The sequence below is a fragment of the Apodemus sylvaticus genome, chromosome 5, assembly GCF_947179515.1.
Source record: "Apodemus sylvaticus chromosome 5, mApoSyl1.1, whole genome shotgun sequence".
Classification (NCBI taxonomy): domain Eukaryota; kingdom Metazoa; phylum Chordata; class Mammalia; order Rodentia; family Muridae; genus Apodemus; species Apodemus sylvaticus.
In genome coordinates, this window is record NC_067476.1 from 111,250,126 (window position 1) to 111,267,455 (window position 17,330).

Below are 17,330 nucleotides of genomic sequence, written 5' to 3' on the forward strand. Positions count from 1 at the left end.
AATCATCTGGAAAAGCAACCAGTGCTCTGAACCTCTGAGCCATCTCTCCAGCCCCAGGTTCCTTTTTCTATTGCCACCTGTCACCCTACTCCACAGGCCCTTGTCCTAGGTAGTTAGATCTGTGATGATACTGTTATGGAAAGAGGACATGTTCTGAGATGCTGGAAACAGATGCATTTTCAGACACAGAGTCAATCCCAGTCATGCACTGAGGCCCTAACTGGTAACTCACACAGCCTGTGACTCCCGCTCACTCCTCTCCCACCAACTCACTCCCCCCCAGGAAGCACCCATTCGATTCCTATTCTGTCAGGGTCAATGTCCCTGCTCAGGAAGATCAAGTTGTTTGTAGCGGAGCGTTTCAGTCACTCACGGCATTCATACTGAATAAAGCCTGTTTGTTCCTTCTTGGCTGAGTCTCCCGTTAGTCTAGTCTCTGGAAGGCACCAGATAAGCTAGGCATGGATGCCTCTCTATAAGAGAGAGGCCTTATAGAGAGGCCTGTGGTCTCTGTGGTGCTCTGAGGAATCTTCAGGATGTCACACGGGCCCTGTTTGCACTCCAGTGAGGTGAGATGGGGGCAGAAACCAGCAGGCAGGCAGTGAGCATGTCTCAATGGCTACTGAAATAGTCCTGATTCTATCTGCTTTGTAAATAGCACTGGGTGCCCCGGGAACTCTGGAGGCTCTGGGTCCCACACGAAGCATGTGGTGCTTCATATCAGTTTATATAACCCTCAGGCCTGGAGCACCAGTCCTCGGGAGCATATCTGATGCTGACTCTAATTGAGTCAGCTTATTACAATGCTCCCCCCCCCACCCTGGGTCTGGGCTAGAGACTGGAGCATGGCCACTATGTCTGCCCTGTGTGCAGGAGCCTGTTATCCAATCCCTGACTTCTCCGGAGGGACTTTATCATCTTGTCTTGGGGTTGGGATATCTCTCATTTAATAGAGTATTTGCCTAGCATACACAAAACCCTGGGTTCAGTCACCAGTACCACCTAAACTGTCTATGGTACCCTGAATACCATTTTATACAGTTCCATTTTTTAAATCTTACATGAAAAAAAATGAATTAAAGCTAGACCTTCTAGTTCTTCATTCATTTCATTTGCAAGTTCAGAGACACCTCTTGTTCGGCTCAAGAGCTGCTGGGAAGGCCAGCGGCAGGTCAGTCTGGTGACTCTGACGACCCCTTTCCAGGTGAGGCAGGAAGGGTAGCTGGATGGAATCGTGGCCTAGGACAGCTTAGGACAAATCCCAAGGCTTTCCATGAGATTCTCTGAGGTCAAAGAAAAATTGCCTCAGCCCAAGACCAGGACAACAGCCATCTCTCTGAGGAAATGATGTGCCTGAACAGTCTTAGGAAACAGAATCCACCAAAGTTGGGTGTGCACAGCTCACTGGAGGTTCGAGGTGACCAGGAACTCTGCATCCACCCCTAAGCTTGCACTTCTCATGGGCCTCAGTTTGATTAGCTGTGACTTTTGTGTATGGAGAAAGTTCGAATGGGCCTTTCACACACGTCCATGCCCCAGGAACACCAGTTTCTCACCAGCTCCATAGCCAGAGGCCCTTTCCAATTTTCCAAAGAAATTTGATCTCCTCCCTACCTACAGTTTAGGCATCACACCTGATCTCTCACACTCTCTTCAGGAGATGAAATCAAAGTCTGAAATCCCCACAGGGCACCATGCCTCCATCAGGAGAGGATGGGCAGGGACTTTCCAGTGCATCGGCTCAGATAACTCTCACTCTCTGCCTTCTAAAACACCACACACACACACACACACACACACACACACACCTATTTCAGCAAGGCACCCATCCTCTGACACCAACTTCCACTTGATCCCCAGAAGGAGCAAACTGGTGTAGGGAGGGTCTCGTTATCCTGGAGGCTAGAGATGGGGAGGGGTGGGTGAGAGGAACTGGGAGCAATGCCTGACTTTATCAGCTGTCCAGGGTCTCAGAGAGGTGGTCATGCATCCTCCCTCCAAGTGGCCAAGCTGTTGTGTTCAGAGCCCCGAGGGAGGGTGAGGTTTGTATTGAGCACAAACAGCAGATGAGATATGCTTTGGACAAGTGAGTTATCATGTCTCCCAGAAGGTCCATGCCAGTGACTGCCTGTCACACTGCTGGGTGCCACTGTACTCTGTGCCTCATGCTGTCCTCCCTCCAGCATGACTGCAAGCGGGCACTTTGGTTGAGGTTAAAAGATCCCCGCCCCCAAGCCCTGTGGGGATGTGAGATGAACCACCCAGCTGCCAGTCCAGCCTTAGAGGGCAGCGCAAGCCGGGGCCTGAGCTTAAAAGCACTTGTTGCTCTTGTAAAGGATTCTAGTTCCCAGAAGCACATTGCATGGCTTGCAACCACCTATAACTTCAGTTCTAGGGGTTCTGAAGCCTTCTTTGAAAGCACACATACACACGCAGACCACACACACACACACACACACACACACACACACACACACACACACACATACTGAGGCCCACATGCATATACTAAAAAATAAAACGGAGAGGTAGATCGTGCCAGCTGGGCAGGCAGGACACCTGACATACAAACTCAGGATAAAACTGTACACAGGTGACTAAGACAATGGTGCCCAAAGGTCGTGTCCCAAAAGTGAGGATTGCGGTATTAGTTACTTTCCTCTGGTTGTGACAAGGGCTGCTTCGTGGAGACTTTACCTGGGCTCGCAGCTCCAGGGTGCAGTCCATCGGGGGCAGAGAGGCGAGGCAACAGAACGGGGACAGTGCAGTCGCACTTGGGAAGCAGCGAGACATGCAAGCACGTATTCAGATTGTTTTCTTTGTTTTCTATAGTCTAAGATCTCAGCCCATAGAACACTGCTGCCAACATTCAGGGTTGGTCCCCCACCCCTGTAAACCCAACCAAGAAACTCCCTCGAAGATGCGCTCAGAGGTTCACCTCCTAGATGGTTCTAAATTCTGTCAAGCTGGCAATGTAACTGCCAAAGCCCCTGTTCTGGGAGAGAGGGGGGTTGAAAGAACAGAGGAGAGAAGGAAGGATAATCATGGGGGAAGGCTGAACTGAGTCATTTCCACCTGCCCCATCCCCCCTCTGGTTGTCTAGATAACCATGGTCACACATGCTATTACCCAATGTCCCCATCACTGACAGTTATGCACCGTGGGCACCCCCTGTGTTCCCAAGGGCACCTGCAAGTGTCTGGATATTGGCAAACTTGAAGATGATGTTTAGTGAAGCTCTCTGTCCCCAGCTTTTGCTGATCCATGTGGTCATTTGATAAAGAAGTCAAGGGGGTATCTGTCCAAATTCATGTCTTGTATAGAACAATTGAGCCATTGCAGATCTGATCCCTCAGTGAAAAGACCAGAAGAAGTGTAAGAAGAAACAAACACTTTCCCCCCCCCCGCCCCCCCCCAGAAGTTGCTATTGGTCACGGTGTTTGTCATAGCAACAGAAAAGTAAACTACCACACAAGCCAAGACTAGACTAAAACACAAGCCAAGGCTAGACTAAAACATGAGCCAAGGCTAGACTAAAACAGGGATGACAGACATTGGGGGGGAAAAAGTCACCACCTCAGATACAGAGTAAGGACATGGCTTTATGTGTCCCCACAGGGTGTGAGCAGACCTTGAGAACCCTGTGGACTCAGCAGGTGGAGAGGATCACCAACAACCTCAGCGTGGCGTTCATGATAAAGGCAATTGTGCAGACAGCTGAATCCTCACCGAGGAGGACATTGTGGGGCCTCAGGGAACTGGATATCAGGGAAAGAACGTTCCCGGGGTTCATGAGAGGATGAAGGAGCCCACAGGCAAGATGAGGACAGTCCCCAAAGTTGGGAAGACCTCTTGGTAAGGAGCCAGGGCTCAGGGTATAACTCAGCAGCATCTGAACGTGGCCTTTGGATCATTTACAGAAGCAAATCCTCAAACTTGAGGGAGCAGTGGAATGGTGATAAACATCCTAGAACCTCGTCAGGGCCTGGCCAGCCCCTGCCCAGGCTGCTTGGATGCTTGTATCCCTAAAAGCCCGCTAAGGACAATTTGGAGGCATCTGGGACAGTAACAGCACCAGAGCATGGCTATGTCTAGTCAGATGGCAGAATGACTTCATTCACACAGACAAGAACACAGCAGACCTCATATCCTCCTATCTTGGGAAACACCCCAAGACCCTGAGGGCATGCCTGACGCTGCAGAGAGCATCCAACACACGGGTTTTTTTCCCCCCAGTGTGTATCTGTGATAAGACTGAACTTAGATAAAATAAGAAATAAATGATTATTAAAGAAACCTTCCAATTACAACAATATACTGTATAATAAAGTCATCACAGTTCATGTGCACTGGGGCCAGTATTAAGTAAAATAAAGGTTGCTTAGACACAAGCGCTTCTACTGGACAATCTAACAGCAGAGAAGGCAACTCTGAAGGACCAGCAGGCAGGTAGAACATACAGTGTGGATACTCTGAACAGAGGGCATTGTGACTGGGCAGGATGAGGCAGGTCTGTGAGAGATGTCTCCACACCGCTCCCACCCACATGTCCGCACGCAGTTTAAAACAGGAGTTGCGTATTTATGGACGTTAACCCTCAGCGGGCCATGTTTGACTGTGGGAAACTGAAACCAAGGAAAACGAAAGTGTGGCCGGGGAAAAGCATCAGGGAAAGTACGTACACAAACCCAGGAGCTTCTAGTCACACACTACTATGAATATTTACACTGCAATTAAGCTACTAACCATGCAGCTCAGTTCCTGGACACACTGTCCACGGATCCACTGCCTGGTGGCCACAAGTGTGGTCACCATATCAGGCAGGGCAGGTAGAGTGTGGCCGTAGCTTCAGGCTTTGTTGGACAAAGCTGCCTGGAATGGATTAAGAAGCCACTGGAATACACGGCCCCACTTCACCAGAAACCCAAGAGCTGTTTTCTTGTTGCCAGGCAGAGACAGGAGCCTCCACATGGTTAGCAGCTGATGGGCAAGGCATGCATGGGCTGTCCCCCATCAGACCCTGCTGAGGATGGCTATAGAGGAAGGCAAGCTCACCATGCCCAAGGGTAGATGAATCTCCAGGATCAAGAATGTCAGTCTGTCCCTATCCCAGGTGGAGCCAGCCCTGGAGCCAGTAGTCCCCAGTACAACAGTGTGTGGCAGCTACTTCACCCCTGGGGCCTGATTTCTGTCATGTTACCCCAAACTATCTAACTACACCTGAAGCACAGGGTCTAGTAATGAAGGAATCCACAATAATCAGGTACAGGGAGAGGGGAGGGAAGAACAGGGTATACTTGAAATGGATTCAATAGGATTCCGAGAAGAAACACACGTTGCCCAGATTTAGATGTGTATACAGTAACAGGATGAAGTAAGTAGAGACAGATCCTACAGGAAAAACAATGAAGAAATACAAATAGGGCTGGGGAAGCAGCTGGGTTGAAAGAGCGCTTGCCTTGCAAGTGGGAAGACCTGAGTTCAAGTCCCCTCTCCCCACAAAAGCCGAATGGGATGGTGCACACTTGGGATCCTAGCACTAGGGAGGTGATACAGGTAGATTATCTAGGGGCTCACCGCCAGCCAGCCCAGCATGGGTTCTCCTTCTTTAGAAGGAGGAGAAAGGAGAGAAAGGAGAGGAGAAAACGAGAGAAAGGAGAAAAGAGAGAAAGGAGAGAAAGAAGAGGAGGAGGAGAAAGAGGAGGAGGAAGAAGAGGAGAAGATGAAGAATATGAAAAAGAAGAATGAGAAGGACGAGGAGGAGGAGGAAGAGGAGGAGGAGGAGGAGGAGAAAAGAGGAAAAGTAGGCAAACACACAAGTAAGAATAAGTAAGACTTGACATCCAAGTTTGTCTCCTGCACACAGTGGTTATGTTCACCTGCAAACACACACACACACACACACACACACACACACACACACACACACACACAGAAATGCGAATGAATGGACAAGTCTACTCTGAAAGTCCAAGGATAACATGAGAGTCTGCGTTGAGGCCCATCCACAGAACCTAACAGTCAAACCTGTTTGTCAGAGGCTGGAGCGAGCTATGCTCACGGCCTCCTGTGGCTGCTGCTGTGGCTGCAGACCACCCACAGCTCATAAGTTACTCCTTGAGATATCCTCCCCAAAGGCAAAGTGTTTCATGGGATGATCCTACGATTCCAGCAGACGTAGAGGGTCCTGTGCTTGCAGCCCATGGCAGGGTCCACTCAAAGTATTTTCATTAAAAAGAAAACATGAAGAATATATTTTCAATGGGCATAATCATGAATCCAGTGTGAATGAAATATATCATTGTGCCAAGACAGACATACTTGGTTTTTGTTTTTGTTTTTGTTTTTTAAGGTCAAGAAGGCCAATTGAGCTCCAGCCATCTCCTCTGCATTTTCACAGAAATGAAGAAGGGAGAAAGATCTGAAAGGTTAAGCCAAGGTACCCTGAACACTTGGGAATCCAGAGCAGGAAAACCTGAGGGCAAAGGTCAAGGGTTAGAGATGTCAGAGTTCTTTAAAGAGCCTTGCCAGCATCCCTGGCAAGCCCACGACTAGTCTTCATCTTTCTAACTGCAAAGGAGCCTGGGAAACAGCCTTTGCAGGAGCCATTGTTGTCCCTAACAACAAAGAAGCTGTTGTTGACAGCACAGGAAGAAGAGGATGTGAGGCAGGAGACTCGACAACGGTTGTGTGGGCTGCGGAGATGGATGGCTCAGTGGTCAAGGGTGAATACTGCTCTAGGACAGGCCTGGGGTTTGGTTCCAAGCACTCACCATGCTGGACAACTCACAACCCACCTCTAACTCCAGCTCAGGGGATCTGACGCCCTCTGCTGGCCTCTACAGGCACTGCACCCTATGCATAATTTATACTGAAGTCAAAATTGCATTCATGTCATAGCTTCTCTGTACTGTGAATGGACACAGGGGCAAGCGATTCTCTCCTCTGTGTCTAGGATCCATTTTGTAGAACCTGGACAGTTGTCTCACAGGAATCAACAGGAAGCTTTTTGGGCAGAATATATGAAGAGCAGATCTTTTTAACTGTACAGTTATTGAACACTTGTTGTTTATCTACTAAAGGAGCTGCATGGTGGCCCCTACCTTTACTCCCAGGACCTGAGGTAGAGGCAGGAGGATCATGAGTTTGAGGCCATCCTAAATTTCACAGTGAAGCCTTGCTCTGTTCATGAAGGAGATGCTTGGCGCCTGCTTCTGTTCTAGGTCTTTTGTACATCCAATCTCAGACTCACAAAACACTGCATGTGACAGAGCCAATGACTGTCACCCACAGCATCAGGTGAGGAGGGATGCAGACGATGGAAAGAAGAAACCTCGCTCCCCCTGACAGTCTGCAAAGTAGCCAGGGAGGTGGGGAGAAGGGTAGGTGAGGCCCTTCTCATTTGGTGGCTGATGAATATGAGCTTGTTGCATATTACAGGTGCCCCAGGGGTCTGGGGGATGGGGAGCATCATCCCTGCATGACTTGACCTCTACACAGCTGTGAGAAAGTTACTTAGACTCCTCCAAGCTGGGCTTCCTTCCTCCAGGAAGACACACCGGGGACCCGGCTGCCCCTGGCCTGGAGATCCAGCCTTCCCTCCTGAAGCTTATTCCTGAGGCCTGGTTCCAGGTGGCAGCCAAGAAGCTGTTTTCAGAGGCCAGGCTGGTGGCCAGCATGGAGGCAAAGGTGACTTTGCTTACAGCATCAAAAGAGGTATGGCCCTAAGGTCAGGGGCTCTATTTATTGGATCTTAACTGATCAACCTTAGAGGAGTTGAAATGGGTGGGTCCCCATAACTTCTGGGGACAAAGAGGGCCATACAATGTGAATGGGACAGGAGCCCTTGTCCTTGATTCTACTTCATACCCACGTCCTCTCTCTCTTTGTGAGCCCTCTTTTGGGGAGTCTCATGCCCCCATCTTCTCCCACCTATGCATGTATAGACAGTGACAGTAGAAGTCGGTTGAGCATGTCTGCTGAGGATTGTAGGGAAATTTTAAAGGTTGGTGACATCCATAAGACTGGCTGTCCCCCTCCCCACTTCCTCCTGCCAACGCACTGATGATGTGCAGAGCTTCTGCAGCCTTCTTGAAACTAGAAGACAAATTGGAGAAAGAACGCCAGAGCGGCGGATGATGGAGGCGAGCGGCGGATGATGGAGGCGAGTGGCGGATGGACCGCCAGACTTGCTCTCCCAGGACAAACCGCTTCCTGACTGAGAACAGCACAATTGTGAGAACAGAACCCTTTAGCCGTTTGAAAGCAAGTGAGCTTGGCTCCTTTGGGAGCCACTGATATTTAATAAATGTTGCTTTATGTCCAGCTGAATCGCCAGGAGCCTGTGCGGCCCTTACACACTGTAAATTACGAGTGCAATGGGAATATGTGTCTTCTGCCACCATTAACAAAAGTTCTCTACTTTTAACATGATACGTGTTTCCCAGGGCAGAGTGGCACCCCACCTCTCCTGTCCGGCAGTCCCTGTTTGCTCGGAATCAACCTGGAAAGCAAAAGATGAACAGGGAAGCCAAGCTAGATTAGATAAACTACTGCTCTCGCTTCTCAGGCTATGCTAACAACAACTGGTTTTTCACCAAAATGAATTCTTTGAGACTATCTGATCATTGACTCCCCTCTCCTTCTGATGAACCAGCTTCCTTCAAACTTGCTTTCTTTTCTTTGAGCACTAGGATCCAGCTAGAACCTGTGGGGATCACTGCCCTTGACCTAGCCCCTAATTTTAGCTATGGTGCCAGAGACAGAGGAAGGGCCCTCAGATTTCTGCCATTTGAGTAGCTTTGGGGACCCACATTGTGATGGTTTGTATATGCTCGGCCCAGGAAGTGGCACTATTAGTGGGTGTGGCCCTGTTGGGGTAGGTGTGTCACTGTAGGTGTGGGCTTTAAGACCCTCATCCTAGCTGCCTGGAAGTCAGTATTCTGCTAGCAGCCTTCAGATGAAGGTATAGAACTCCCAGTTCCTCCTGCACCGTGCCTGCCTGGATGCTGTTATGCTTCTACCTTGATGATAATGGACTGAACCTCTGAACCTGTAAACCAGCCTCAATTAAATGTTGTCTTAGAGTTGCCTTGGTCATGGTGTCTGCTCACAGCAGTAAAACCCTAACTAAGACACACACATTATTATATCCACAATGCTCTAATACAGACAGGCTAGTCTCAGCTCCTAGATCTTAAACACTGTACACAGGACAGACATAGCTCAACCAAAATGACCCTAGCCACTTCTGGACCCTGAGGGTGGGCGTGAGAATGTATCTGGCTTTTGAGACAGACAAATCTTTGGTTTGGGTAAGGAAATGCCAAGCTCTGCTCCTTTGGCGTCTTTGGTGGCTTATTTAATGTTTTCAGTATGACATATCTCTCTCTAATCATTTCCAAGTAGCAAGAATCCAGATGAGCTAAGGGACAGTTGTCAGTGGCCTCAGCTGGGAAACGCTAGCACCAAATCAAGCTGTACCACCTCTGGCAGGTCCATGTCTAGGGGACCTGGATTTCTGACCTTTGGCCCAGATGTCCCTGTGTATTACACGGGAAGCCCTATTGGCTGCCTGCTCTTGGCCATTTTCTTGTGCTGAATGAAGGGCTAGTGGCTCTCTGGCACCTGTATGTCTTCACTGAGACAGTGAGTAAAGCAAGTGACTGTGCTTCTGGGGGCTGTTGTGGAGTTAAAGCGAGGGCCCACAAAGTGTGGTTGGGCTGAATAAAATGGGAACTGTACTTTTGTACTGATGTGGATAATAATGATGATGAGGAGGAAGAAGATGGGAAGGAGAAGGTGGAGGAAGAGGGTGGGGAGGAGGAGGTTATAGTGATAACAATGGTGGTGATAATGACAGCTAAAACCCAAGGTTTCCTGAGAGGACCAAGAAGCAGTCTCCATTTGCCTATTAAGCAAGACGCTGGTGAATGCAGAGCCTGCTATGGATTGAGACCTCATGAGAGACCTCGTTTCAAGGACAGGATTCATTTTTGGTGAAATAACACAGGGCAGGGGAGCCCAGGACAGATGCGAGAGGCTGGTCACATCTCTAAGAACATGCCTGTTGTGGCGACAGTATCTCCTGGCAACTGGTATACACCCCATAATCTTCCCGGGGCTCACAGCCATGAATGTGTCATCCTTCCTCCACAGTGAAGAAGGCTGGACACCAGGAACTTCAAGATCTCACAGCACTACCACCAGAAGCAGACAAGAGTTTGTGCTGTGGAAACCTCTGCATGAAATGTCATAGGGCAGATATCCTACAGTGAAGAAAACTAGAGGAGACAGGGCCACAAGTCATGAGTTAGTCCCACGTTGAGCACACCGTGACATCAGGATTCTGGACAACGTCCACTGTCATCAAGTCTGAAGCACTTTTTGTTTGCAGTTAGACATCCCTTCCAAATATGACCTCCGTTCCTGCCATGGAATGAGCTCCTCTGATTCCTGCCGGCAGCTGTACTCGGGTCAGCTCTGTATGGCAAGTGGAAACCACAACAAAGCCACAAACGTGTGGTGTGTGTGTGTGTGTGTGTGTGTTCATATGTATGAATGCAGACCTGCACATGCCATGGTCCATGCATAGAGAGGTCACATGACAACCTTGGGTGCTAGCTAACTCCCTTCACCTTGAGATGGAATGTCTAGCTTGTGCCTGTGTGTGCCAGGCCCTGCTTCCCCATTTGTTACAAGCTCTAGCATTACAGACAAAGGTGACCGTGTCCAGCTTTACCCGGGTCCTGGCAGTCTGAGCTCAGGGCTGTTGCCTGCCCTTATCACAGCCCCGCCCCCTCAGTGCACCAACCAAGGTTTGGGGCATTTGTTTTCACACTTGTCCTTAGTCTTTCCCCCCCCAACTTGTTCAACAACTCTCTCCTGATTACAAGAGACCTGTCAGTCTGTCCCTGTTGTTTCTTCATGGTGAGAGGCCATTAGCTGTCAGGATCCACTAGACTGCCCGACCTCTACAGGACGGATCAAAATCAGTGCCTAAAACAAAACACAGCACCGCCAAGCCACAATCCAGCAATGCTCACGTGAGGTTTGAAGACACAGAACCCAGAGATAGGCTCACAGCTGTGACCTGCTTACGTGTGACGTGGGAACCCATGTAAGTGTGCTCATCCCACAGACATGCTGTGTCATCATTCTTGGTCCCATGATGTGGCATCTTTCTGACTACTTCAACAGCTTATTCACCAAGAGCACACCGCCAAACCAACGAGGAATGGCTGTCCTTCCGATACCCTGAGCTGGCACTATTGTTCTTAGACTTAGGACAACTGCTCCCTGGGTTGTCAGTCACTTTCTGTAAAAATCCTGTAGCCACTACAGACCTGCAAACTATGTGCCTTCAGAGGACTGGAAACTAAGTGGACCAGGTAGATGTGGTCGGGCTGGAGTTCTGCCTCCACCCCTTCTCTGAGCTCCTGGCAGGCGCTAACTCCTAGTACCCTTTGCGCGGACTTAGGCGAACAAGGATCTACAAGTCCAAGGTCTCCTGAAGTGGGTCAACAGGGCCTGGGGCCCATTGGCCAAGCCTCAAAACCTCCCTTCTAATCCTTTAATCTTGTTATCCAAGTTTTGTGGCTTCAGGGTGTGGCCCCTGAGAGCAGGGACCCACCCAGAGTTATCTAAACACAGATAAACAATCTTCAGGCAGAGCCGCAGAACTAGCAAGGGAAAGATTCAAACCCTGAGTTGACCTGCGAAGCCTTTGACAACTCCGTTGGTTCCGGGGTTCCGTATACAGAACTGCTCTAGGAATTTCTCTTGAAGGTGTTCGGAGGCTTGCTTTCTCTGAAGCTTACACTCTGATTTCTTTAAGCTAACTTAGTGCCTGTCTCTCGTGAAAGCCAGCTTCAAAGTTCATATCTCACACGATTCTCCCAGTTATCTAGGTGTGAACTGTTTCAAAGGGTGGGGTGTGACGGTGGCTCTAGACCACCCAGGTCCTTCCTACATACCAGTTTTCATTTAACAAACTCTACACTCTGTCAAGGGCGGGACCCAAAACTATTACCATCAGCTGGAGCCTGCTGAGAAAGTCAAACACAGTATTCCTGACAGGGGGACAGCCAAGGGACCTCTCAGGTGCCTCACAGCAGACAGGAGAAAGATGATCGTGTGTGACTCTCCCCTTCACAGAGGGCCAGCCAATGTGGATATTAAGCAAAGACCAAGTTCCCTCCTGGGCCAAGCCAGCCAGCTCCTGTGATGCTCAGGGCGGATGGAGCCACTCTGAGGGCTCATTCAGTTAGGATGCTGACTCATTCTTAACTCGGGAAGCCCCACACACCCCAGTGAGTTGCTCAGAGCAGGTCCTGTCTTCCCTGCAGCCTGCTATGCTGCTTTTTAAGCAAATGACCACTTTTTAGATTTGCTTTAAAAGCGGCGTAGCAGTTACCGTAACTGTTTATTTGACAGTAAAGATATGCTCATAAGAACAGCAGTAACTCAGCCCACTCCCCTCCCCTGCCTTCCACCATGCCCTTCCTGGTCCCCAGCCTGTGGCTTTTCTCTTTGCTTTTGAATATGTCTTCCACCTGGAGCGTTAAGAGGAAGTAAGGGATGTAAAACACAGTCCCAAAGGCATTTGCACATGTTCAGAGAAAAGCCAAGATTCTGCCTCCCAGCCATAGTCCGTGCCCTGAAGCTGGACAGCTCAAGGCGGGCTGGCTGCCTGAGTCAGAGACCAGAAGCTGCCCAGGGACTGGCTCTTCCTTCTGCTTCTTAGGAGCGGAAGCTAGTTCAACCTCAGTGCCCAGTTAGCACAAACTCAGCCACCTCCATCTCTGACCTTCACTTTGGCTTCTAGCTAGGAACCGAGGTGGCTTCCTTCCCAGGCAAGTCTTACTCTCTCCTCTGAAACAGCATAATGCACAGCCACCATCCACAATGCACAGCTCAGAAACTTCCTCCGAGAGTCCCACGGACACGGCAGAGGTCTGGAGGCAGAGGGAGCCACTTTTCTGACCTTACAAAACTGTCAAAGTCTGGAAGAAGCACAGTGTCCACCCCTAGACACAGCAGCTGTCACAGCTCAGAGGCGCGCGCGAAGACATCATTGACAGAAAAGTACTCACCGGGGAGAAGCTGATAGACGTCCGCCTTCCCAGCCACTGTGCTGTGAAGATCCCAAGATATGCGCAGCTTGCCTGGAAAGTCACTTTGAAACTTAGAAAGCAGCCACTGTAAAGTCACCCAGTCCCCTCATTCTCAGAGATGTCCATATGAGTAGGAAAAAAAAAAAAGACAAGAAAGGACAAAAGCGCAAAGCGCACACCTCAGTCTTCATTGCCACTGGAACCAGATGACTCATGCTGACTCAGCCGCCACTTCCTCTCCCGACATTCTCTTCATGCTTGTGAGCCGGGCTGCTCTGGTTCCCAGGGTCTCTACCTTCCGGAAAGAGCAGCTTCCCAGACCCTGGGTGTGGAAGGCCCAGGCTTGGAGCCAGGGAACATGCTCATCAGGGAGGAGATGCTTTGGTTCGGAGCCTTGGGGACAACTGAAAGTCAACGGCAGAGATCTCACATGTACAGAGTGTCAAACGCACATTAACATGTAACATGCTGGCAGCCCCCAGAAGAGGGAAGAATCCTTTTTTGCTGTTTTGTTAAGGCATCTGAGTTGGGTTTGCCCTGATAACCACCATTTCAGCCCACGCTTTTTTTTTTTCTGCACAGAATTTTGATCTAAAATCATTATCTATTCTGAGTTGCCTGTTAGGCATGTGACTTAGACTTTCGGACTTCAAGGATAGGCTAGATTACAAGAATAAAAGTTCCAAGGGGGGAAAAAAACCCAAATTTATGGTCCTCTAACTTTGAAAGGCTATTGAACGTTTCCGAAATGCAAGATCCAAGAGCCCGCCTCTGTGTCTGAGGTTTTTTTTTTTTTTTTTTTTTTTTGAATGATGCAGAGGGCGGGGCTGTCTTCCGCAGCTTCAAGCATTTTTAAATTATGAGAAGTACTCCAGAGAAAGCGGAACCCACGTACCACTGAGCAGCCTCTGGTGAGGCCAGGTAGGGTTGCTGTGATTGTTGATATCTCTATGTTCTGTCTCCCCCCAAAAAATCAGCACTGTCCAAAAAAAAAAAAAAAAAAAAAAAAGTAGAGGTTTCACTTTTGAAACATGCATTTCAGCATGTTTCAGAGAATTCTTAACACAGCATATGTAAAAGTAGATATGTGTGCCAGAGACTGTCTTAGATTAGGGAAAAGCTAACATAGGCAAGGAGGGAATTTGGGGGCACGGAGGCAGGGGAAGAAATTCCATTCATAGATTGAGACCCCCTCTAAGACTCAAATGACCCTTTCACAGGGAACAACTAAGACCACTGAAAATCACAGATATTTATATTGCAATTCATAACAGTAGCAAAATTGCAGTTATGAAGTAGCAATGGAAGTGATCTCACAGTTGGGGCCCCCACAACAGGAGGAACTGTATTAAAGGGATAGCAGGATTAGGAGTTGTTGAGAACCTCTAGCCCTAAAGAGATGGACTATTTGGCCTTGACAACAGCTTGCAAGTACATTGTCCCCCAAAGTCTCCAGCTACCAGTCCAGCCCCTCCAGGACTTCATATTGTTTGAGCAGGCTATCTGGTAGTCTGCCCAGACTTTCCAAGAACAGCAAAATATATGAGAAGAGGGGTTTTCAATACGAACCACTCAATTTGGGTAACCGGTTACATATCATTAGAAGACCGATATATGTGACCCATTTGCAAAATCCAGACAAAGATAGTTCCTTCCTCTTAGGACTATAAGAAAATGGAAAGCTAACTCCAGGGTCTGCTACTGTGGTGAACATCTCTGTTCTCTTATACCACTGAGCAGGTCAAAGCTGGTATCTGATGACGTGTGTGGTTTGCAGTTGAAAGTTTTCCTACCAGTATAGTATTTGAGTCACGGGCTACAATCAAAAGTCTAGGCTCAAATAGATGAATGGCACACTAAAGAGGTAACCTCTTTTTAAAATTCAGAGCCTATGAATAAAATGCACCACCGCAAACCGTTATTTAATAATGTGGACAGTAGTGAAGACAATGTTAACGTACTGAGCGCAGAGGACAGGAAGTGTGGGGTTCAGTCACTCACAGAGAGCAAGCAAATGTGCTCCAGATGCCAGGCTCTGATGCCGAGCCTTGGGAAAGAGCAGGAGGTGGGGTGGGGTGGGGTGGGTTGGGGAGGGAGGGCCCCTGGGCTCAGGAAGCTTAGATTCTCAAGGGATAGGACAGAACATAAGCACACAGGAAGAACCCGAGATCATGATGTGAGCAGTGTGAAAAATTGCTAGCTAGTAAAGTGCAAAGTCATTGAGATGTGTGGGCTGCTGGGATGGGGCTGCGGCTGGGGATGGAGGCCAGGGAGCTGCTGGGATGCTGCGCCTGGCGTAATAAGAAAGCGTGGTGTGGGCTGGATTGAACAGGAGAGTGGGTGATCTGAGGTTCTCCAAGGACAACACTTGCTGAAAGCAGAGCACACAGAAGTCTGGTCAGCTCCACTTTGGGTCTGATGATAGTGATGGAATCCGAGAAATGTGTGCAGTCAGAGGAGTGGGTGGGTTGGGTAGCTCAATGGTAGGTGCAGATTACTCCAACAGAACTCTTAGACTTTGGGTGACACCTGCTAAGATGGAAGGGTTGAAGGAGGAGACAGTCCAAGTGAGGAAGACATGGAGAACTTGGGCTCCGTTTCAGCTGCCGCTTGGCTTCGACTATCAGAAGTCAGGTGGAGACGCTTATAAAGATGTTGAATGCCAGGAGTAGGTCTGGATCCAAGATTTCAGAGGTGGTGGGTGATCCAAAGGTGAAGCCGCCGGCCTGGCCTGGATGGGAGAGATGCTTAGAGATGAAAGATGAACAAGGTGGTTTGGACCCTTGGCCATGAGCCTGGAGGAGAACCAAGAAAGCCGGGGCTCACAGCCAGGGCTGCAGGTTTCAGGAGGGCAGATGAGGCTGACTGGTCAGGACTCCAGGGAGTTCCCGTCAGACGGAAACAGGGCAGGGCATGCTGGCCAAGGCACACGAGGCCACGGTGACCAGGTTCATGGCCTGGCAGCCACTGTGACCCTAGACAACAGCTTGGCAGTAAGTAGCTGGGAACAGGGTGAGCTCAGCCAAAAGAGAGGGAGCCCCACCTACAGGTGACCCCCTCCAACTCCAGGAAATGGATACATGGCGCTTTGAGGAACAATGACATCCAATTAACTGGCAGAAGCTAGGCATGCTGGTACGCGCCTATCATCCCAGTACTCAAGAGAGCAAGGCTGGAGGTTTGTGAGTTCAAGGTCAGCCTAGTCTACATAGTGAGATTCTTACCTTAAACTAACACCTTATCCCTGGATTTGGATGCTGTGGCTGTCCCTGGCTGCGTGTAACTTGTGCTTCTGTTGCCTGTGGAATGACAGGATATGGGGTACAGAGTTAGGAGCTCACTATCAACAGAGTATCACCCACTAGTCAGTGTTCTGGGCTTCCCTTTAGCCCTGCAGACTCCATAGCTATAGTCTGAGGTTATTGTTCAGATTAGGCATCTCTGGTTCAGTGAAGATAGACTGTACTTTTGAATCAGGAGAAATGTAAAGTAGCACTGTTTCTAAGAGCCAGGGCAATTGCAATTCTTTGGGGCCGACAGGTAAGCCTGTGAACCGCTTCTTTCAGTTATAACCAATATCTCGTAATGCCTTCCCGAGGTATGATAAAAGCACCAAGTTGTATAGGCTAATCTGTCAAAAACAATTTTCTTTTAAACGTCTGAAAACTCCTTGGTCCGATGCAGACTGCCATGAGATGGGATGGAACCTCTTCTCTGAGACAGCAGCATCTGGACCTCTAGATGAGTCCTTTTGTTAATAGCAATACTAGCTTAATTTTCAGTTCTCATTGTTCATAATGGCCCTAATAACTCCCTCAAATATACCTCTAAGACATACTTATCTCAAGAACTCTGTTTTAACTGGACTGAGAGGAAATCACACTTGCCGAGGGTGCCTGGCAGATGGTTGGATTCCATCTAATTTGAATTTGCCAAAATTCATTCATATTAATCTCTGGCTGCTTGTAATGGAAAACTGTGAGTTTCAGATCTTATCTAAGCAAGGCCATTCTGACTCCAGGCCTGCAAGGAGGTTCCTGGAGGAGCACAGTGGGCCCTGAGGGTCACCTCTCAAAGCCTCGCCCACCCAGGCCCTGCTTTCCAGACCTTGAAACCTCCATTCATTCTCCCCGCTAACCCTGACCTCCCACCCCGGCCTCCACTGCCTTTGCAGGGACCCCAAGCCACAGCTCTGAGGAGACCACTCTCTGGCTT